General features: G+C 46.2%; 1 long non-coding RNA gene and 1 pseudogene across 1 annotated transcript; one reads left to right on the top strand and one right to left on the bottom strand.

The window, feature by feature from the left end:
• Positions 1-820: 820 nt before the first annotated feature.
• On the bottom strand, positions 821-1,697 carry LOC147961896 (uncharacterized; annotated as a pseudogene).
• Positions 1,698-2,431: 734 nt separating this feature from the next.
• Positions 2,432-6,957, top strand: LOC125524688 (uncharacterized). The gene is made up of 3 exons (XR_015610746.1): positions 2,432-2,823; positions 6,242-6,311; positions 6,400-6,957. It is a non-coding gene; the product is annotated as an uncharacterized LOC125524688 (long non-coding RNA).
• Positions 6,958-22,602: the final 15,645 nt, after the last annotated feature.

Raw genomic sequence — 22,602 nt, forward strand, 5'->3', positions numbered from 1 at the left:
CTCAAATTTGTCCAAAGCTTCGGATCGATCACGTATGGGGTAAATGTAGCCATAGCGAGAGAAATCGTCTGTGAAGGTAATGAAGGAATCAAAACCATCCATAGACTTTACGTTAAAAGGTCCGCATATGTCAGTACGAATAAGTTCAAGGACCGATGTGGCTCTTACTGCTCCTTTCTTAATTGTTTTCACATATTTTCCCTTAATACAGTCAATACAATTGCCCGCATCAGAGAAATCTAGCAGATGAAGTATTTCTTCTTTAATCAATCGTTCCATTCTCCCCCTCGAAATGTGGCCCAAGCGACGATGCCACAATTTCGAAGAAGGATTGATACTTCTCCCATTCTTTTTATGATTGCATTCATTCATATTCATCTCGCAGAGATTCACACACATAGGATAACCGGAAAGATTTAACATATAAAGTTTGCCTCGTCGGACGGCGAGACCAACATCCTTATTACAATACTTTAAAAAACATTGTTTCTCCCCGAAGGTACAATGAAATCCAAAATCATCTAAACATGAAACTGACATCAAATTCCTACTCAAAGTAGGCACATAAAGAACGTCCTTGAGCTGAAGTAGGAAGCCAGTGTGCAACTTCAAGGTGAGGGAGCCCACGGCTTCAACTTCAGCCTCCTTCCCATTCGCGACATTAAGTCTTCTTGTACCCCTTGGGGTGTGGCTTATATGGAATCCTGCAAAGAATTCGCGACATGAACCGTCGCACCTGAGTCAATCCACCATGTAGATTCAGAAAAATCAACATATAGAGATTCATCTACAAGAGTGATCTCATCCTTACCCTTTTTGTTCAGCCACTTAAGAAAACCTGGACAGTCTGCCTTGAAATGATTTGGCTGCTTGCAAAAATTGCAAAGTCTTTCTCCAGCAGCATTTGTAAGATTAACTGAAGTAGCCGCTGAAGGTGCGGGACGTGAACAACTTGCCTCGTTGCATTGCTTAGGCTTTGGAGGATTCTTTTTGGAATAGTGCTTTTTGTTGGGCACATTATTGTTATGAGTATGGTTCTCATGCTTCCTCTTTGCAGAGTTAACATGGAGAGCTTGATCTTTCTGCTCACTCTTCATTCTCTCTTCCTCTTGAACGCAATGTGCAATGAGTTTAGATAGTTTCCATTTGGTTTCAAGAGAGTTATAGTTTATCTTGAATGGATTGAATTGTGAGGGTAGTGACCTAAAAACTAGGAGCACAAGAAGCTCTTCGTTCAAGTCACACTTCATAGTTTTAAGCTTTGCCGCGGCATTGCTCATACTTAAGATGTGCTCCCTCACATTTCCATGCCCGTCATATTTTGCAAGCAGCTTGTGCAAAAGCTCATCTGCATACACTTTCTCCGAGCCCTTAAATTGTTCTTCCACCGATTTCAAATATTCGACGGCACTTTCATTGGCAGGAATAGCCCCTTTAATCTCAGTCGAGATGGAGAAGTTCATAATTAAGAGCGCCATTCTGTTTGACCTCTCCCACTTCTCAACTTTAGCATCATAGTCTTTCTTAAGCTCAGCATACCCAGTGGCACCCTTTGCAGGTTCCACTGGTTTACTTTCCCTCAGTGTGAGGTCAACCTCATGCCATCCGAGGTGCAAAAGCAACGAGTCCTTCCATGATTGGAAGTTATTCCCAGTAAGTGGCTCGATCTCGAGGCCACGAGAACCGGAAGCTGTCATGATTTCAAAATATCATAAGTAAAGGAAAAGAACATCATAATTGAATTAAATTGCACAAAAAATTAACCTACGTTGGTTTGATCAATTTTTATGCAAAAATTAACTCCAAATTATATCACCGTTGGGCAGAAAATAATAAGGAATTAACAGAGTGATTCAAAAATGCAAAACAACGTTGGTCCGTATTACAAAAATGATCACATTAATCTCATGTGTAATATCAATTTTCCAACATTAATAATTCATCATTCATTGATGTTACCATGAGATGAACATAAATATGCCATAAAATGACACAAACATTAATCCATAAAAGTTTTCTAAATAAAATTTCTCGTTGGTTCCATTTCATTCAGAAAACTAAAACGTAATTTTCAGCATCATTTTTCTGGCAATTTTTTTTATTTATAACAGTGCAGAACATTTTGACGATAATCATAATACGTGAAATGCACTGAATAAACTGGAAAAATTGCACAGAACTTTAATTTTAGCCCAAGACCCACGGCAGCTCTTTAAATTCTAGCCCAGCAAACAAACAAAAAACATTAAGAAAAACACCTTTTCTGCGGGCTAAGACAACTTGGGCCGAAGCCCAGCCGCGAAAACGGCCCGTATAATGCCCGAAGGCCTGCCCTGAGCCACCCGTCGCTCTCAGCCATCCGATCGGGCCTATGGCCGCGATCGTCCCGCATGGAGCAAAACGAGCGAGGGTCAAACCCTATCCCCATTTCCTCCTAACTCCTCCCGATCCAGTCGCTCACTCCAGAGGAGTGGCGGCCGCGCGGCGGCTCCATGCCGGCCCATGGCGGCGCGGTGGCTGCCCTCGCCGGAGCAGCGTGCAATGGACCGAGTCCCGCGCGCTCCTCCGGCGAGCGTAGCTCCAGCGTCGCGCACACGGCGCCTGTGCGGCGGGAGGGACATTTCGCCGGCTGCTGCCGGCGCTGGCGTTCGACGGCGACGGCGGCGTGCAAGGCGCGGAGGCCAGGCGACGCGCGCGTGCGTGAGCGCAGCAGCGGTGGCTGCTGCTTCATTCCGCGCGCCATCCCGAAGGGCGGCGGCGTCCCGGCCATGGCGTGCGCGTACGGCGACGGCCGTGCGGACCCCGAAGGCCGGCGTCATCTAGGTGAGCCCGTCACCTTTTCTCTTAATTTCAATTTCATTCATCATTTGGACTCACCAATGGAGGATTTCACAAAAGGAAAACTGGGGTTTCAAATTTGGGGATTTTCTAGAGTTAGGGTTCGTCTGACTTTAACTTTGCCAATTCATCATGTTCTAATTGCTAACAGGAACTAAAACCAGTGCTAATTGCCATATCTTGATGCGGAAACGTGGCATAGCTAGACTAACAGAACATGTTAATCATCATAATTTCTATTATTTGATTAGCACTAATCCTGTAGCAAATAGATCTAAACCGAAACCACATAACCCTAGAGATTAAACATTGACTTCAACAGAGGGCAATCTAGCCTTAATCATGAACCATTATCCTTAACCTTAATCATCAGTACGTAATCAGGATCATCAAACTTAAATAGATCATCTTAGGGATCTAATCTAGGCTTAACCACGCTCAAGATACCATTGATAGACTTATAATCCCGTAAGATCTACTTAACAGATCGTAAGCCAGGCATTAGATCACCTAATAGCACAGATCAGGGAGGGGTTGAGTTCTTACCACCAATGGAAGTAGCCATTGGTGTCGACGGTGCGAAGTCCCGTGTCTGCTCAATGCAGGCTTGATGCAGGCTCGGTGAAGATGCTCGCTGCAGGTAGCGGCGTCCCTCGGGGCGCCACCGGCACTGCCCTGGGACAGGGGCAGAGCTTGGAGATGATCTTCCCGTCGTGCAGCGCTCCCCCAGATCGGTTAGGGTTTAGGGATGTGGGGAGCAGGAATAAACCGTACGAGAACTAGTCTGACGTAGGTGCCGGCTGCTCCCCCATCTTTTTATGTGCGCTGGCGACAGGGGACCAAAACCACTTGTTGGTTAGGGTGCCCCCGATCAGGACGCTTAAGTTGGGGTCGAGGGGAACGTACGTTGGTTCGTTACCCCTTCCCTTACGTTAATTTATCCTCTGTTTTTCTTTTCTTTTCTTTTCAGCCCGTTGGGCCTTAGATCAATACCAACAGATAACAATAGGGAGGCACATCTATGATCTGCTTTGAAATGGCTTCGACGATGACATCGATTGTAAGCTTGAGGATCAGCACACGATGCCCATCGGGTAAGTCTGCAAAATGTTCGATGAAAGTTCTGCTAAATTGGATGGCCTCTTCGCCAAGCTAGAAGGAGTTCATGACGATCTCAGTGTCGACATCGGCCAGATCCACATCGATGTTGATGTTGATCTCCCCGTGAGTGCTCGCAAAGGCTTCAACTCCCTGGTATTGCTCACGTCCTAGAAGCTTTGGAAACGTAGAAATGGTTGTGTCTTTGATGGGCTACGCCCCTCCGGCAGCCGCCTAACCGAGACCATCCGGCAGTAGGCGCAACTATGGGCTCGTGCCGGAGCCAACGGGCTACACAACATTGTTGGCATAGGTTGATTTTCCGTCTCTTGGGTTGAGCAACCCCATTTTTCTTGCTGCCCAGGTGTTGCACTTAACGCCATATTGTCATGTACGTCCTTAAGTGTAATACCCGATCTTGTATTGCTTTCTACTTATCAATGAATGATACGTAAGCTTTGCATATTTGCGCAAGGCGATGGCAGAGGCGGCTCGGTTGGCAAAGCTCAAGCGGCATTAGGAAGGAGGCAGATGTTAGCATAGCATAGCATAGATGCTCTTCTTCTGCCGGGCCATGGAGGAGGCGGATGTGGAGGGAAGGAGGCAGAGAGGATAAGAAGTAGATGGGATCGGGCTAGAGAGAGAGAGGACGTGTCTAGTGCTTGGGGACACCGTCCGGCTTAAATAGGCAGACCTTGGCCCTCGGGCGGCAATCCTGAGTAGCGCCACGCGGCGTTCACACCACACCGAATGAGGCACCCGTCACAGACCGTTGGGTTTTCAAAAATTATGTGTGAGATCTGTCGTCAGTCTGACGTTGCGGATGCGTTCGCTCCGCCCCATATCCGCTTCAGATTTATACTGGATATGAGGAGTGATTGTCAGCCCGGATGGATTGGGTTTTTTTTCCATGAGTGACCGGACCGTTCGTCCGGACATTTGAGTGAGGTTTGAAACGCCCAACTGTAGATACTCTTATGTAATGCGTCTGGTTAGAAAAATATTCGGATAAGTGTTTCAGAAAGGCTGAGCTTCGCTTCTCCGAGGCTCCGACTTTTAGTGATTGATTAAATGGGTCCGCTGTGATCGAAATGAGTGGATGGCGCCACCACGCAAGCTGAAACATTCACGTGCTCAAGCATTCAAGCCTGAAGATAGCCTTATCCTACTCTAGTAGTGTACTACTGTACGAGACAGACGTGCATTTGGCGGCATGGTACACGCACGGGATGTGTCGTGCGTATTGTGTTGGTCGCTGCAGCAGGCTGCGTCGACGGGAGGGCAGGGGAACCAGACCAACGACGCACGGAGACGGAGGCAGGATATTTTTCTGCTTCTGCGAGGGAAAGAAATCACATATTTGACTTGAGGACGAAATCAAATCATAAACTGATCTGCTTTTGAAAAAATTTCACTCTGCTGATCCTTTTGTGTGGTGTCCGACAGCTAGGTGCCGCACATTACTATGCAGCGCCCTTCTATTGGGCGTCGCACCTCCTGCCAGCGAGGCAGCCCTGGTCCAGTTGCGGCCCCACAGACAGCACTGCAGCACCTAAGACCTAGGCGCTATACTTGTAATGTGCAGCGCCCGTCTCTTAGGCGCTGGACATTGACTTAAGCCGCATCGGGCCAGCCCCTCCTAGGCAGTTCTTCCCCCTCCGAGGAAGTTGCTCTCTGTACAGAGAGCGGCGGTGGCGGCGCCCCCTTCGGACCCCCCCCCCCCCCCCCCCCACACCCCTCTCAGATCTGAAGTTTTGAGGCCCGGATTCGATCTCCAATCCCTCCTACTAGGTAAAGTCCTTCGTTCCCTTTCTTTTCCTCCATAAATGTGTTGCAATTTTAGGAATTTGTCCAAGATTAGGTGGAACCTTTGATTTGCTTGGTTTGGATCTTTGTTTGCCCAAGATTAGGTGGAACCTTTGATCCCCCCCCCCCCACACACACTATATATGATTCTTGTTAGTGAAACCTAGATTGTAATTTTTTATATATATATGAGATGCCTAGTTTTGTAGATAATTATGAGATGTTGAGTTTTGTAGCTATATGTGAGATGTTGAGTCTTTTTAGATATATATTAAATGTTGAGTTTATTTGAAATATAAGATGTTGATTTACTTGAACACATATGACATACTAGATATATATATGAGAATTTACAATCATTTATTCATTGTGTGAGAAGGAGATGTTGAGATTCTTGTAAATGAATACATATGAGATGTTTAGATGAACACATATGAAATGTTGAGTGTTTACCGATATTTGAGATGAACTCATATATGTTTATTTTGAAATTTGAAAGGATGGTTTGGCTTCTCGACGATGTCTACGACACAAAACACCGGGCCTACATGATGCGCGAGAAGGAGATGGTAATAACGAGTAATCTAAATATTTTGCAAATTTGCCTTAAGTTGAAATTTACATGCCCTAAGATTTGTCATTACTTGTTTTTTGCAGAAGCTTGAACCTTTGAAGATTCGGTATCATAGGGTCTCTGGTCCTGCCATGCCTTACGATGAGCGGTACACACCGTACATCAAGCAGGCAGGACTACTCCAGGGGATTCAGTTGGTCAGTCGGTCCATGCCGAATCTGAACGTTCCACTGGTGTCCGCTCTTGCTGATCGGTGGAGGCCGGAGACGCACAGTTTCCATCTTCGGACTGGGGAGATGACCGTGACGCTCGAGGATGTCTCGTTGATCACCGGTCTTGCTATCGACGGAATGCCTCTCTGTATGAGCACCGATTCTGATGGGTGGCGCGAGCAGATGATTGCTCTTATCGGTATGGCTCCTACTGAGGCTGAGGCTGATGTAGAGGAGGGAGAAGAGAAGAAGAAGAGGGAAAATAAAGCAGCCAGACCTGCTTTCACGTGCATTCAAAATAACTTTGCGACGTGCCCTCCGGATACCACTGATGATGTGATCCAGACACATGCTCGTGTCTACATGTGGTACGTTGTGTCGAGGACTTTGTTTCCAGTAATTTTAGTGATGTTCAAGCAAATTATGTGAGTGCTGCATGGGCCAAAATGGCATCTGTTTCTGCAGTTTGGCAGTTAACAGCAGTGCAGCGCCCCACAGCCAAGCGCTGCACATGCCCAACGCTTAGGCGCCGCACCATACACTGCAGTGCCCGTCTCATAGGTGCTGCTCAACTGGCCATGGCTATCCAAAGAGCCACAGAAGGCTTGCAGCACTGACAATCCACGAAAATTACCAAGTCAGAGTGCAGCGCCCAAGAGCCAGACACTGCACTGTACTGTGTGACGCTTATCCTGTGGGCGCTGCACGGTTTTTTACTGGAAAAACAGAGTTTACAGCACGTTCATTTCACCGGAACATCATAATACTTACAATGACTGCAGCATCACAGCAATTTGAACAAACACAAATTTTATGCCGATGAGTTCATAACTTAAGACAATTCAAACATTACTACGACATGGTTCACGACACATTCATTACAAATGACAAATGGAAGCTTGCCCTAGAAGATAGTTCACCAACATCTCACATGCCCTCACAAGTTCACGACACATTCATTAGAAGATAGTTGACGACGAGTGCACCGAAGCGAAGTCCCTACTGAGTAGAGCGAGGTCGTTTCCCCTTCTTGTCATGTGCCGAGTCCTCCTCTTGCGCCTCGCGAGCCTTTGCAAGCTTTCTTGCCCTCTCCTCCTCACGAGCAAGTTTCGCTTGGCGTGCCCTCTCCTCCTCTCGTTTCTTCCGCTCCATCCTCTCCTTCTGACGATGCTCTTGCTCCAAGCCTCTTCGAAACGATTCTTCGAACCGCCGTTGACGCCTAAGACAATCTTGGTATTGGTCCTTTTTGACATCTTCTGGCACTTCAAGATCTATCCACACATGAAGTACTTGCATAGAGGAGGCGGTGACTGCATACAAAAATTTTGTTAGTGTTGGCACACATTTGATAGTAACATTTTACTTCTCGAGCTTACCGGTGGTTGGTCATAGGCGTTAGTTGGAAGTGCACGATCATAAGCATAGTTCGGGCATACAAAATATCTCCGCCCTTCCGTCCATGATTTCTTTCGGTCGGTGGACACATTCACCTTGCAAACATCTTCACGCCAACATGGCGGGATGTTGACATCTTTTTCCTTCACCTTGTCCAAAGATGCGTCCTCCCACTTGTTCGGCATGTCTTCTTGGTTAGCACATGATGGCCTCGTCATGGAACCGGATGAAGCCATGCCTACAAAACCGAGAATTCTTGGTTAACCCTAACCCCCACTTAACAATAACCACAACCCTAACCATAGCATAACCCTAACACCAACATCAAACACACATAACCCTAACCCTAGTATAGTATGAAAGCCTAACCATACCAAATTAGCAAAGAAACATAGCATGATTCAACACAAATTTGCAAATCCAAGCCAAAACTAGGGTTTCTCCAAAGTAGCAAGATTTGAGCAAATGTGACAATTCCTATGGATGAAAACGAGGGGATCGGAGGAGAATACCTTAAGGGAGGGGTTGGCTTCGAAATCCACGGTCAAATACTCCGGATTTGCAAGATTTGAGAAGGATTTGAGAGGGGGGAAGAGAGGAGGGCGGAAGTCCAAGGGTTTGGGTGGGGTGGGGTGTGTGGGCACTGGTAGAAAAAGGGCCTGTTGTCCCGGTTCGTAAGGGCCTTTTGTCTCGGTTCTGGAACCGGGACTAAAGGGTCGGTACTAATGCCCTGTCCCTTTAGTCCCGGTTCAATCCAGAACAGAACCGGGACAGATGGGCCTCCACGTGGCCTGTGCGCGGAACCCAGGCAGGAGACCCTTTGGTCCTGGTTGGTGGCACCAACCGGGACCAATAGGCATCCACGCGTCAGCATTTCTGTGGTTGGGGTTTTTGTTTTTTTGAAAGGGGGGGTTTGGGGGGTTAATTTAGGTGTTTCATATATTGTGTTAGCTAGCTATAATTAATAGAGAGAAGTGTCCTCTCTTATGTCCGTGCTTGGTCGACGCTACGTACTATACATACGTATAGAGAGGACTAGACACGCTAGCTAGCTAGTAAGCAAACGAAGGAAACAGAAGATCGTCATGAACATATATGCATACAGAGAGAAGTGATATTGACCACCTCTCCTTCTCCGAGAGATTGGTCGAACAATAAGTTCTCGTATATCTATCCGACACTACCGGCTACATATATACAATAATTATCTCTTACAAATATAATCATACAGACTCAGGGTCCACATAGTATTCTCCGTCTTCAGGGATCACGTGGTCAAGAAAGAATGCCGCCAATTCCTCTTGAATTGCTCGCATGCGAGCTGGTGCTAGGAGTTCATCCCGCTTCCGAAACATCTAATTTAAAGAAGGGGGTCAATACATATATATATATATATATATATATATATATATATGGATGAATGAAACTCAACACAAATGATGGTAATAAAATAAAATTGTGAATGTTGTTATTTACGTACTTCATATTGTTCGTCAGTGTAGCCCCGCTCACAGGGTCGTGTGGCGGATGGACTCGCAAACGTAGTATCCACATAAATCATTCCCTTGTTCCTGCCACAACCACTTTACAAGAAATAGAGGTCAATCAAACTGATAAGCAAGAATGTCAAATGGTATTGATGAAACTAGAGCTTGAATGGCTAGTAGATGCGCGGAACATGCTACTATAGTACTTACTTTCGGGTGTCTAAATTGCAGCTCCTTCGGCAGTCCCAGAGCTTTTCTGGTGAATTTTCTCCAAACCCTACCGGACAAAGAAAACAATTACTTGATATATCAGGAAATGAACAAAGTTGCTGATATGGTGGATAATGATTGATTTAACTTACTTCTCGAGTATTTGAGTCATGTCTGCATAGTCCTGGGGATCTTTTCGTCTTGAGTCTAAGACGGTTACTAGTCCCTGCTCAAGCTTAATCTCTAGGAGAATATAGTGGAAACTGCACACGCATGCATAACTCATCAATTACATTACTATAACCTTGACTAATATATAAGGGAAACCGAATACGCACAAGACAGTAACACTCACTTGAAGTTGTAAGGAAAGAGTATTATATCTTTGTTTTCATTTATTACCAACGATCGTAGCAAGTTGGCCTCGGTAGTTGCGGCATGAAATTTAACCTGAGTTGCATCTATGAGATATGTGTTAATGAACCCAATATCATCGACTTCAATTCGATGATCTTCAATCTGCATAATATAGTGAGGATGATAATAAATACATGCAATGAAAGGGCTGAGCTATATAGAGAGACTTAATGATAGAAGTAGTACTACTTACAGACAGTAGCAGGCGACCGTTGTTTTATCGAGGGCCAATTGATTGAAAAACTGATAGAACTCCTCAAATGGAACAGGCAACAGTTCAATTCCAACGAGGTCATGCTCCTTTTTAACTTTCACATACAAAGTACTCCTCCCCCCAGAGTCTCTGCAGATTTTCAAGTACCAATCATGCAATCTTCGCATCATCGTTGATAGAGATCTTTCATCTTTGACGAGAGGCTTCCCGTACTCGTATCTTTGTATCTGCACCTCCATGGGTTCATAATGTACATCGTCGGGCAGATAATCTGCAAGATTGCTATAACCGGGCACCATCCTCAGATCATTAGCGACGTTGTGGCTAGGCACCTTGAGCGGGGGGCACGATTGCTTCGCTTGTTCGCCGAGCTAGGCAATTTGTTTCCCAGCTCGTCGTTCTTTCAGCCTTTGATCACTGACAGTACTTCCCGACCGCTCCGCTTCGGCAAATTCCTTTCCAATAATGCGCTCATAGTTTCCTTTCGGCGGAGACTTGGGTGGTTTTGTCAGGGCAGCCAGAGTGCGCTTCGCTTTCACCAGATCTACCTTCTCCTCCGGAAGTGGATGTCTCTTTGCTTTCAACCCTTGAAACCAGTCATCCACTTCGGTTCGTGCGATCTCGGCGTTCTCCTCCGGGGTCCTCTCGTATGGTAACTTCTCTAGAGTCTTCAGAGAAGGACCGAATCTGTATGTCCTCCCGCCTCTGGCTGTACTGCTAGACGTCGGCCGAGCAGACGGAGCGGTTGTCTTCTTTACTTGCTTACGAGGCGGAGGAGAAGGACTACGACGCGCCGGAGCAGCCGGAGCGGCGGCAGGTCTCTTCCGCCCTTGCTGACAAGGCGGAGAAGGAGGAGGCTGGCTGCTCAGGCGCGTCGGCGCAGGCGGAGAAGGAGGCGGAGTGCCACCACGCGCTGGAGAAGGAGCCGGTCGAGTGCCCTGATCGTCACTCGCCGGAGGAGGAGGCGGTGGAGGAGGCAGAGTGCCCTGACTCGCCGGAGGAGGAGGCGGTGGAGGAGGCGGAGTGACCTGACTTGCCGGAGGAGGAGGAGGAGGCGGAGGCGTCCAGTTCGGAAGGTTGATGAGCTCCTTCCGCCATAGGCATGGAGTCTTCAGAGCAGACCCCAGCCTAGTCTCCCCTTCACCGGTAGGGTGGTCAAGCTGGAGGTCCTCAAATCCCTCCGTTATTTCATCCACCATCACCCTAGCATATCCTTCTGGAATCGGCCGGCAGTGAAAAGTTGCGCCGGGTTCAGTAGGATAAACAGAGCCAACAGCCGCCTTGACCTTCAAATTCATCCATTGCGTCATAAGGTGGCAATTTTGAGACTCCGTGATAGGATCCACGGGATAGCTGGCAGGAGCCGTCAAGGCATGCTCCGGCTGAAGCAGCTCGGTGGAAGCCATGCTGCTTCTCCGCTGAGATGGCGGGGTAGCTTCGGTAGTACATTTGCTGCGATTTGCTTCTCGTTCCTCTATCACTTGTACCCTTGCTTGAAGCGCCTGCATTTGGGTCTGCTGCACTTTTTTCCTCCTCTCATGGGATTTGTAACCGCCTGCGTCCGGAAACCCAACCTTCCACAGAATGGAGCCTGGCGTGCCTCGTGTCCGTCCAGGGTGCTCAGGATTCCCTAGGGCCATTGTGAGCTCGTCGTTCTCTCTGTCTGGAAAGAACGTCCCTTGCTGCGCTGCTTTGATATAGTGCTGAAGCTTCCTGACTGGTATGTCCATTTGATCGTTCGTCCAAATGCACTTCCCTGTTACAGGGTCCAAGGTTCCACCAGCCCCGAAGAACCAAGTCCGGCAACGGTCTGGCCAGTTAATTGTCTCTGGTTCGATCCCTTTATCAACCAGATCATTCTCAGTCTTGGCCCACTTAGGCCGGGCTACGAGGTAGCCACCTGACCCCGTGCGATGGTGATGCTTCTTCTTCGCAGCATTTTGCTTGTTTGTCGCCGACATCTTCTTACTCTTTTCCGATGTCTTGTGGGCCACAAATGCGGGCCAGTGATCTCTGATCTTCTCATATCTGCCCTTGAATTCTGGTGTCTCATTATTTTCGACAAACTTATTCAGCACTTTCTTCCACCTCCTGAGTAGTTCTGCCATCCTCTTAAGAGCAAAAGACTTGATTAATTGCTCTTTAACTGGCTTCTCTAGATTATCCTCTGGCGGTAGGGTGAAATTTGACTTCAGCTCAGTCCAAAGATCATTTTTCTGCATATCATTGACATAAGACACCTCAGGGTCTTCTTGTTGGAAATATGCCCTAGAGGCAATAATAAATTAGTTATTATTATTATATTTCCTTGTTCATGATAATCGTTTATTATCCATGCTAGAATTATATTGATAGGAAACTCAGATACATGTGTGGATACATAGACAACACCATGTCCCTAGTAAGCCACTAGTTGACTAGCTCATTGATCAATAGATGGTTACGGTTTCCTGACCATGGACATTGGATGTCGTTGATAACGGGATCACATCATTAGGAGAATGATGTGATGGACAAGACCCAATCCTAAGCATAGCACAAGATCGTGTAGTTCGTATGCTAAAGCTTTTCTAATGTCAAGTATCATTTCCTTAGACCATGAGATTGTGCAACTCCCGGATACCGTAGGAGTGCTTTGGGTGTGCCAAACGTCACAACGTAACTGGGTGGCTATAAAGGTACACTACAGGTATCTCCGAAAGTGTCTGTTGGGTTGGCACGAATCGAGACTGGGATTTGTCACTCCATGTAAACTGAGATGTATCTCTGGGCCCACTCGGTAGGACATCATCATAATGTGCACAATGTGATCAAGGAGTTTATCACGGGATGATGTGTTACGGAACGAGTAAAGAGACTTGCCGGTAACGAGATTGAACAAGGTATCGGGATACCGACGATCGAACCTCGGGCAAGTGTCATACCGATAGATAAAGGGAATTGTATACGGGATTGATTAAGTCCTTGACATCGTGGTTCATCCGATGAGATCATCGTGGAACATGTGGGAGCCAACATGGGTATCCAGATCCCGCTGTTGGTTATTGACCGGAGAGTCATCTCGGTCATGTCTTCATGTCTCCCGAACCCGTAGGGTCTACACACTTAAGGTTCGGTGACGCTAGGGTTATAGAGATATTAGTATGCGGTAACCCGAAAGTTGTTCGGAGTCCCGGATGAGATCCCGGACGTCACGAGGAGTTCCGGAATGGTCCGGAGGTAAAGAATTATATATAGGAAGTGCTATTTCGGCCATCGGGACAAGTTTCGGGGTCACCGGTATTGTACCGGGACCACCGGAAGGGTCCCGAGGGTCCACCGGGTGGGGCCACCTGCCCCGGGGGGCCACATGGGCTATAGAGGGTGCGCCTTGGCCTATATGGGCCAAGGGCACCAGCCCCAAGAGGCCCATGCGCCAAGAATCAAGGGCGAGGAAGAGTCCTAAAGGGGTAAGGCACCTCCGAGGTGCCTTGGGGAGGAGGAACTCCTCCCTTGGCCGCACCCTTCCTTGGAGGAAGGGCCAAGGCTGCGCCCCCCCCCCCTCTCCCTTGGCCCTATATATAGTGGGGGAAAGGGAGGGCAATCTAACCTGAGCCCTGGCGCCTCCCTCTCCCCCCATGACACATCTCCCTCCTCCCGCAGCGCTTGGCGAAGCCCTGTTGGAATCCCGCTACTTCCACCACCACGCCGTCGTGCTGCTGGATCTCCATCAACCTCTCCTCCCCCCTTGCTGGATCAAGAAGGAGGAGACGTCGCTGCTCCGTACATGTGTTGAATGCGGAGGTGCCGTCCGTTCGGCGCTTGGATCATCGGTGATTTGGATCACGACGAGTACGACTCCATCAACCCCGTTCTCTTGAACGCTTCCGCGCGCGATCTACAAGGGTATGTAGATCCAATCCTCCCTCGTTGCTAGATGACTCCATAGATAGATCTTGGTGACACGTAGGAAAATTTTGAATTTATGCTACGTTCCCCATCAGTGGCATCATGAGCTAGGTCTATGCGTAGTTTCTATGCACGAGTAGAACACAAAGTAGTTGTGGGCATTGATTTTGTTCAATATGCTTGCCATTACTAGTCTTATCTTGATTCGGCGGCATCGTAGGATGAAGCGGCCCGGACCAACCTTACACGTACGCTTACGTGAGACTGGTTCCACCGACTCACATGCACTAGTTGCATAAAGGTGGCTAGCGGGTGTCTGTCTCTCCCACTTTAGTCGGATCGGATTCGATGAAAAGGGTCCTTATGAAGGGTAAATAGCAATTGGCATATCACGTTGTGGTTTTTGCGTAGGTAAGAAACGTTCTTGCTAGAAACCCATAGCAGCCACGTAAAACATGCAAACAACAATTAGAGGACGTCTAACTTGTTTTTGCAGGGTATGCTATGTGATGTGATATGGCCAAAGGATGTGATGAATGATATATGTGATGTATGAGATTGATCATGTTCTTGTAATAGGAATCACGACTTGCATGTCGATGAGTATGAAAACCGGCAGGAGCCATAGGAGTTGTCTTAATTTATTTATGACCTGCGTGTCAACATAAACGTCATGTAATTACTTTACTTTATTGCTAACCGTTAGCTGTAGTAGTAGAAGTAATAGATGACGTGACAACTTCATGGAGACACGATGATGGAGATCATGATGATGGAGATCATGGTGTCATGCTGGTGACGTTTGGTCATGGAGCCCCGAAGATGGAGATCAAAAGGAGCAATATGATATTGGCCATATCATGTCACTATTTGATTGCATGTGATGTTTATCATGTTTTTGCATCTTGTTTACTTAGAACGACGGTAGTAAATAAGATGATCCCTCATAATAATTTCAAGAAAGTGTTCCCCCTAACTGTGCACCGTTGCGACAGTTCCTTGTTTCGAAGCACCACGTGATGATCGGGTGTGATAGATTCTAACGTTCACATACAACGGGTGTAAGACAGATTTACACACGCGAAACACTTAGGTTGACTTGACGAGCCTAGCATGTGTACAGACATGGCCTCGGAACACAAGAGACCGAAAGGTCGAGCATGAGTCGTATAGAAGATACGATCAACATGAAGATGTTCACCGATGTTGACTAGTCCGTCTCACGTGATGATCGGACACGGCCTAGTTGACTCGGATCATGTAATCACTTAGATGACTAGAGGGATGTCTATCTAAGTGGGAGTTCATAAGATGAACTTAATTATCCTGAACATAGTCAAAAGGTCTTCGCAAATTATGTCGTAGCTCGCGCTTCAGTTCTACTGTTTAGATATGTTCCTAGAGAAAATTTAGTTGAAAGTTGATAGTAGCAATTATGCGGACTAGGTCCGTAAACTGAGGATTGTCCTCATTGCTTCATAGAAGGCTTATGTCCTTAATGCACCGCTCAGTGTGCTGAACCTCGAACGTTGTCTGTGGATGTTGCGAACATCTGACATACACGTTTTGATGACTACATGATAGTTCAGTGCATAATGCTAAATGGTTTAGAATTGAGGCACCAAAGATGTTTTTTGAAACGTCGCGGAACATATGAGATGTTTCAAGGGCTGAAATTGGGATTTCAGGCTCGTGCCCACGTCAAGAGGTATAAGACCTCCGACGATTTTCTTAGCCTACAAACTAAGGAGAAAAGCTCAATTGTTGAACTTGTGCTCAGATTGTCTGAGTACAACAATCGCTTGAATCGAGTGGGAGTTGATCTTCCAGATAAAATAGTGATGGTTCTCCGAAGTCATTACCACCAAGCTGCTAGAGCTTCGTGTTGAACTATAATATATCAGGGATATATATGATGATCCTTGAGATATTCGCGATGTTTGACACCACAAAAGTAGAAATCAAGAAGGAGCATCAATTGTTGATGGTTGGTGAAACCACTAGTTTCAAGAAGGGCAAGGGCAAGAAGGGATACTTCATGAAACGGCAATTCAGCTGCTGCTCTAGTGAAGAAACCCAAGGTTGAACCCAAACCCGAGACTAAGTGCTTCTGTAATAAGGGGAACAGCCACTGGAGCAGAATTACCCTAGATACTTGGTAGATGAGAAGGCTGGCAAGGTCGATAGAAATATATTGGATATACATTGTGTTAATGTGTACTTTACTAGTACTCCTAGTAGCACCAGGGTATTAGATACCGGTTCAGTTGCTAAGTGTTAGTAACTCGAAATAAAAGCTACGGAATAAACGGAGACTAGCTAAAGGTGAGCTGACGATATGTGTTGGAAGTGTTTCCAAGGTTGACATGATCAAGCATCGCACGCTCCCTCTACCATCGAGATTGGTATTAAAACCTAAATAATTGTTATTTGGTGTTTGCGTTGAGCATAGACATGATTGGATTATGTCTATCGTGATACGGTTATTCATTTAAGGAGAATAATGGTTACTCTGTTTATTTGAATAATACCTTCAATGGTCTTACACCTAAAATGAATGGTTTATTGAATCTCGATCGTAGTGATACACATGTTCATGCCCAAAGATAGTAATGATAGTACCACCTACTTGTGGCACTGCCACGTAAGTCATATCGGTATAAAACGCATGAAGAAGCTCCATGTTGATGGATCTTTGGGCTCACTCGTTTTTGAAAAGTTTGAGGCATGCGAACCATGTCTATTGGTGTATATGCATGAAGAAACTCCATGCAAATGTACCGTTTGGACTCACTTGATTTTGAATCACTTGAGACATGCAAATCATACCACATGGGCAAGATGACTGAAAGCCTCGTTTTCAGTAAAATGGAACTAGAAAGCAACTTGTTGGAAGTAATACATTTTGATGTGTGCAGTCCAATGAGTGTTGAGGCATGTAGTGGATATCATTATGTTCTTACTTCACAGATGATTTGAGTAGATGTTGAGTATATTTACTTGATGAATCACGAGTCTGAATTATTGAAAGGTTCAAGTAATTTCAGGGTGAAGTTGAAAGATCGTCGTGACAAGAGGATAAAATATCTATGATATGATCATAGAGATGAATATCTGAATTACGAGTTTGGCACAGAATTAAGACATTGTGGAAATTGTTTCACAACTAATACAGCCTGGAACACCATAGTGTGATGGTGTGTCCGAACATCATAACTACACCCTATTGGATATGATGCATACCATGATGTCTCTTATCGAATTACCACGATAGTTTATGGGTTAGGCATTAGAGACAACCACATTCACTTTAAATAGGGCACCACGTAATTCCGATGAGATGACACCATATGAACTATGGTTTAGAGAAACCTAAGCTGTCATTTCTTAAAAGTTTGGGGCTGCGACGCTTATGTGAAAAGGTTTCAGGCTGATAAGCTCGAACCCAAAGCGGATAAATGCATCTTCATAGGACACCCAAAACAGTTGGGTATACCTCCTGTCTCAGATCCGAAAGCAATAAGGGATTGTTTCTGGAATCGGGTCCTTTTTCGAGGAAAAGTTTCTCTCGAAAGAATTGAGTGGGAGGATGGTGGAGACTTGATGAGGTTATTGAACCGTCTCTTCAACTAGTGTGTGGCAGAGCACAGGAAGTTGTTCCTGTGGCACCTACACCAATTGAAGTGGAAGCTTATGATAGTGATCATGAAACTTCAGATCAAGTCACTACCAAACCTCGAGGGATGACAAGGATGCGTACTACTTCAGAGTAGTACGTAATCCTGTCTTGGAAGTCATGTTGCTAGACAACAATGAACCTACGAGCTATGGAGAAGCGATGGTGGGCCCGGATTCCGATAAATGGCTCAAGGCCATAAAATCTGAGAGAGGATCCATGTATGAAAACAAAGTGTAGACTTTGGCAGAACGGCTCGATGGTCGTAAGGCTATTGAGTGCAGATGGATTTTAAAAGGAAGACGGACAATGATGGTAAATGTCACCATTAAGAAAGCTCGACTTGTTGTTAAGATGATTTCCGACAAGTTCAAGGAGTTGACTACGATGAGACTTTCTCACTCGTAGCGATGCTAAGAGTCTGTTGGAATTATATTAGCGATTACTGCATTATTTATGAAATCTTGCAGATAGGATGTCAAACATTATTTCCTCGACGATTTTCTTGAGGAAAGGTTGTATGTGATACAACCGGAAGGATTTTGTCAATCCTGAAAGATGCTAATAAGTATGCAAAGCTCCAGCAATCCTTCTAAGGACTGGAGTAAGCATCTCGGAGTTGGAATGTATGCTTTGATGAGATGATCAAAGATTTTGGGTATATACAAAGTTTATGAGAAACTTGTATTTCCAAAGAAGTGAGTGGGAGCACTATAGAATTTCTGATGAGTATATGTTGTTGACATATTATGGATCAGAAATGATGTAGAATTTCTGGAAAGCATATAGGGTTATTTGGAAAGTGTTTTTCAATGGAAAGCCTGGATTAAGCTACTTGAACATTGAGCATCAAGATCTATAAGGATAGATCAAAACGCTTAATGGTACTTTCAAATGAGCACATACCTTGACATGATCTTGAAGGTGTTCAAGATGGATCAGTCAAAGAAGGAGTTCTTGCCTGAGTTGTAAGGTATGAAGTTAAGACTTAAAGCTCGACCACGGCAGAATAGAGAGAAAGGACGAAGGTCGTCCCCTATGCTTAAGACATAGGCTCTACAGTATGCTATGCTGTGTACCGCACCTGAAATGTGCCTTGCCATGAGTCAGTCAAGGGGTACAAGAGTGATCCAAGAATGGATCACAGGACAGCGGTCAAAGTTATCCTTAGTAACTAGTGGACTAAGGAATTTTCTCGATTATGGAGGTGGTAAAAGAGTTCGTCGTAAAGGGTTACGCCGATGCAAACTTTGACACTGATCCAGATTATTCTGAGTAGTAAACTAGATTCGTATAGTAGAACAGTTATTTGGAATAGCTCCAAATGTAGCATAGTAGTTGCATCTACAAGATGACATAGAGATTTGTGAAGTGCATACGGATCAGAATGTTGCAGACCCGTTGACTAAAACCTCTCTCACAAGCAAAACATGATCAAACCCAGAACTCATTGAGTCTTAATCACATGATGATGTGAACTAGTTTAGTAACACTAGTAAACTCTTTGGATGTTGGTCACATGGCGATGTGACCTGTGAGTGTTAATCACATGACGATGTGAACTAGATTATTGACTCTAGTGCAAGTGGGAGACTGTTGGAAATATGCCCTAGAGGCAATAATAAATTAGTTATTATTATTATATTTCCTTGTTCATGATAATCGTTTATTATCCATGCTAGAGTTGTATTGATAGGAAACTCAGATACATGTGTGGATACATAGACAACACCATGTCCCTAGTAAGCCTCTAGTTGACTAGCTCGTTGATCAATAGATGGTTACGGTTTCCTGACCATGGACATTGGATGGCGTTGATAACGGGATCACATCATTAGGAGAATGATGTGATGGACAAGACCCAATCCTAAGCATAGCACAAGATCGTGTAGTTCGTATGCTAAAGCTTTTCTAATGTCAAGTATCATTTCCTTAGACCATGAGATTGTGCAACTCCCGGATACCGTAGGAGTGCTTTGGGTGTGCCAAACGTCACAACGTAACTGGGTGGCTATAAAGGTACACTACAGGTATCTCCGAAAGTGTCTGTTGGGTTGGCACGAATCGAGACTGGGATTTGTCACTCCGTGTAAACGGAGAGGTATCTCTGGGCCCACTCGGTAGGACATCATCATAATGTGCACAATGTGATCAAGGAGTTTATCACGGGATGATGTGTTACGGAACGAGTAAAGAGACTTGCCGGTAACGAGATTGAACAAGGTATCAGGATACCGACGATCGAATCTCGGGCAAGTGTCGTACCGATAGACAAAGGGAATTGTATACGGGATTGATTAAGTCCTTGACATCGTGGTTCATCCGATGAGATCATCGTGGAACATGTGGGAGCCAACATGGGTATCCAGATCCCGCTGTTGGTTATTGACCGGAGAGTCATCTCGGTCATGTCTGCATGTCTCCCGAACCCGTAGGGTCTACACACTTAAGGTTCGGTGACGCTAGGGTTATAGAGATATTAGTATGCGGTAACCCAAAAGTTGTTCGGAGTCCCGGATGAGATCCCGGACATCACGAGGAGTTCCGGAATGGTCCGGAGGTAAAGAATTATATATAGGAAGTGCTATTTCGGCCATCGGGACAAGTTTCGGGGTCACCGGTATTGTACCGGGACCACCGGAAGGGTCCCGGGGGTCCACCGGGTGGGGCCACCTGCCCCGGGGGGCCACAGGGTGCGCCTTGGCCTATATGGGCCAAGGGCACCAGCCCCAAGAGGCCCATGCGCCAAGAATCAAGGGAGAGGAAGAGTCCTAAAGGGGGAAGGCACCTCCGAGGTGCCTTGGGGAGGAGGAACTCCTCCCTTGGCCGCACCCTTCCTTGGAGGAAGGGCCAAGGCTGCGCCCCCCCCCTCTCCCTTGGCCCTATATATAGTGGGGGAAAGGGAGGGCAATCTAACCTGAGCCCTGGCGCCTCCCTCTCCCTCCCATGACACATCTCCCTCCTCCCGCAGCGCTTGGCGAAGCCCTGTTGGAATCCCGCTACTTCCACCACCACGCCGTCGTGCTGCTGGATCTCCATCAACCTCTCCTCCCCCCTTGCTGGATCAAGAAGGAGGAGACGTCGCTGCTCCGTACGTGTGTTGAACGCGGAGGTGCCGTCCGTTCGGCGCTAGGATCATCGGTGATTTGGATCACGATGAGTACGACTCCATCAACCCCGTTCTCTTGAACGCTTCCGCGCGCGATCTACAAGGGTATGTAGATCCACTCCTCCCTCGTTGCTAGATGACTCCATAGATAGATCTTGGTGATACGTAGGAAAATTTTGAATTTATGCTACGTTCCCCATCACTTCTGTAGCCGGCTTAAACCATTGCTGGATGCTGATCGGGATCTTGTCCCTAACCAAAACCCCGCACTGAGCAACAAATGCGCTCTTTGTCCGGAGGGGTTCAATCGGTTGGCCGTTGGGCGCGATTGCTATGATCTCAAACTTTTCATCCGAGCTCAACTTTTTCTTCGGGCCTCGTCTCTTTACCGAAGTTGTGCTCGATCCGGAGGGCTAGAAAAAAGAACAAAGACTTAATTAATATGTGTACATACCAAAACAATGAATGCATCAATTAGCTAGTCAGCAGAAGCTTAACTAATATATATACCTGGCCGGACTCGGTTCGGTCACCGGAGACGTTATCACGGTCTCCTTCTTGCACCGGCATTGGGTCACCGGAGCCGTCCTCACGGTCTCCTTCTTGCACCGGCATTAGGTCACCGGAGCCATCATAATCAGCTGCTTCCAGACCATCGGTCTCGTTGAGAAACAACAAGCAGATGGCATCACTTCCTCGTGCGATTATGTCCCCCAACAACTCTTCTTGTACTTCGTCTCGGGCGGTGTCCATAGTTTCTATAAATATTGACAACATGGCAATTATTATTCAAACATGACAGATGGATATATTAGTGGCAAAAACGTAGAACTAATATTAACTAGTGGCCTTGACGCTGCTTCTCTAGGGTTTGGGGTGGCCTCGACGCTGCTTCTCTAGGGTTTGGTGTGGCCTCGACAACGCTTCAAGGATAAAAAAAGAAGAGGAAGAAAAAGAAAAAAAGAGGAGAAGAAAGAATAGAGGAGTAACTCCTCTATTCTTTCTTCTCCTCTTTTTTTCTTCTTCTTCCTCTTTTCTCCTCTATTCTTTCTTCTCCTCTTTTTTTCTTCTTCCTCTTCTTTTTTTATCGGGAACGAGGGTCGTCGAGGGTCACCGAGCGATAGAGGAAACCCTAAATATCGTGGGTGTGAGATACATGTGGCCGTCGGTGTCGGACACTACATCCACGTCCCACAAGTGACGTGGGCGTCGAAGCCCGCGCCACTTGTGGGACGTGGATGTAGTGTCCGACACCGACGGCCACATGTATCTCACACCGACGATACTTTCTATTTAGGGTTTCCTCTACCGTTCGGCGACCCTGACCCTATTTTTTTTCTCCTCTTTTTTTTTCTTCTTCCTCTTCTTTTTTTTATCCTCTTCTTCCTCTCATGTTCGAGAGGATCGCCGAGGGGTCGGGAGGTTGCCTAGTGTCAAAGAATTCAACAAAACCATGTCTTCATCATTAGGCGAAAGTAACAGGTGCATGATGGTACGAAGCTCTCCAAAGTTATTTTGGAACGGAGTCCCAAATAAGATAATTCACTTTTTGGTACAAAGTTCAGCAAGAACCTTCCAAATATCATTATTTGGAAGGCCTTTGCTGAAATTCATACAAAAAGGCAAATTATCCTATCCGGGACACCATTCCAAAATAACTTTGGAGGACTTCGTCATG

The sequence above is a fragment of the Triticum urartu genome, chromosome 7A (assembly GCF_056163025.1).
Source record: "Triticum urartu cultivar PI428250 chromosome 7A, HENAU_Tu73, whole genome shotgun sequence".
Classification (NCBI taxonomy): domain Eukaryota; kingdom Viridiplantae; phylum Streptophyta; class Magnoliopsida; order Poales; family Poaceae; genus Triticum; species Triticum urartu.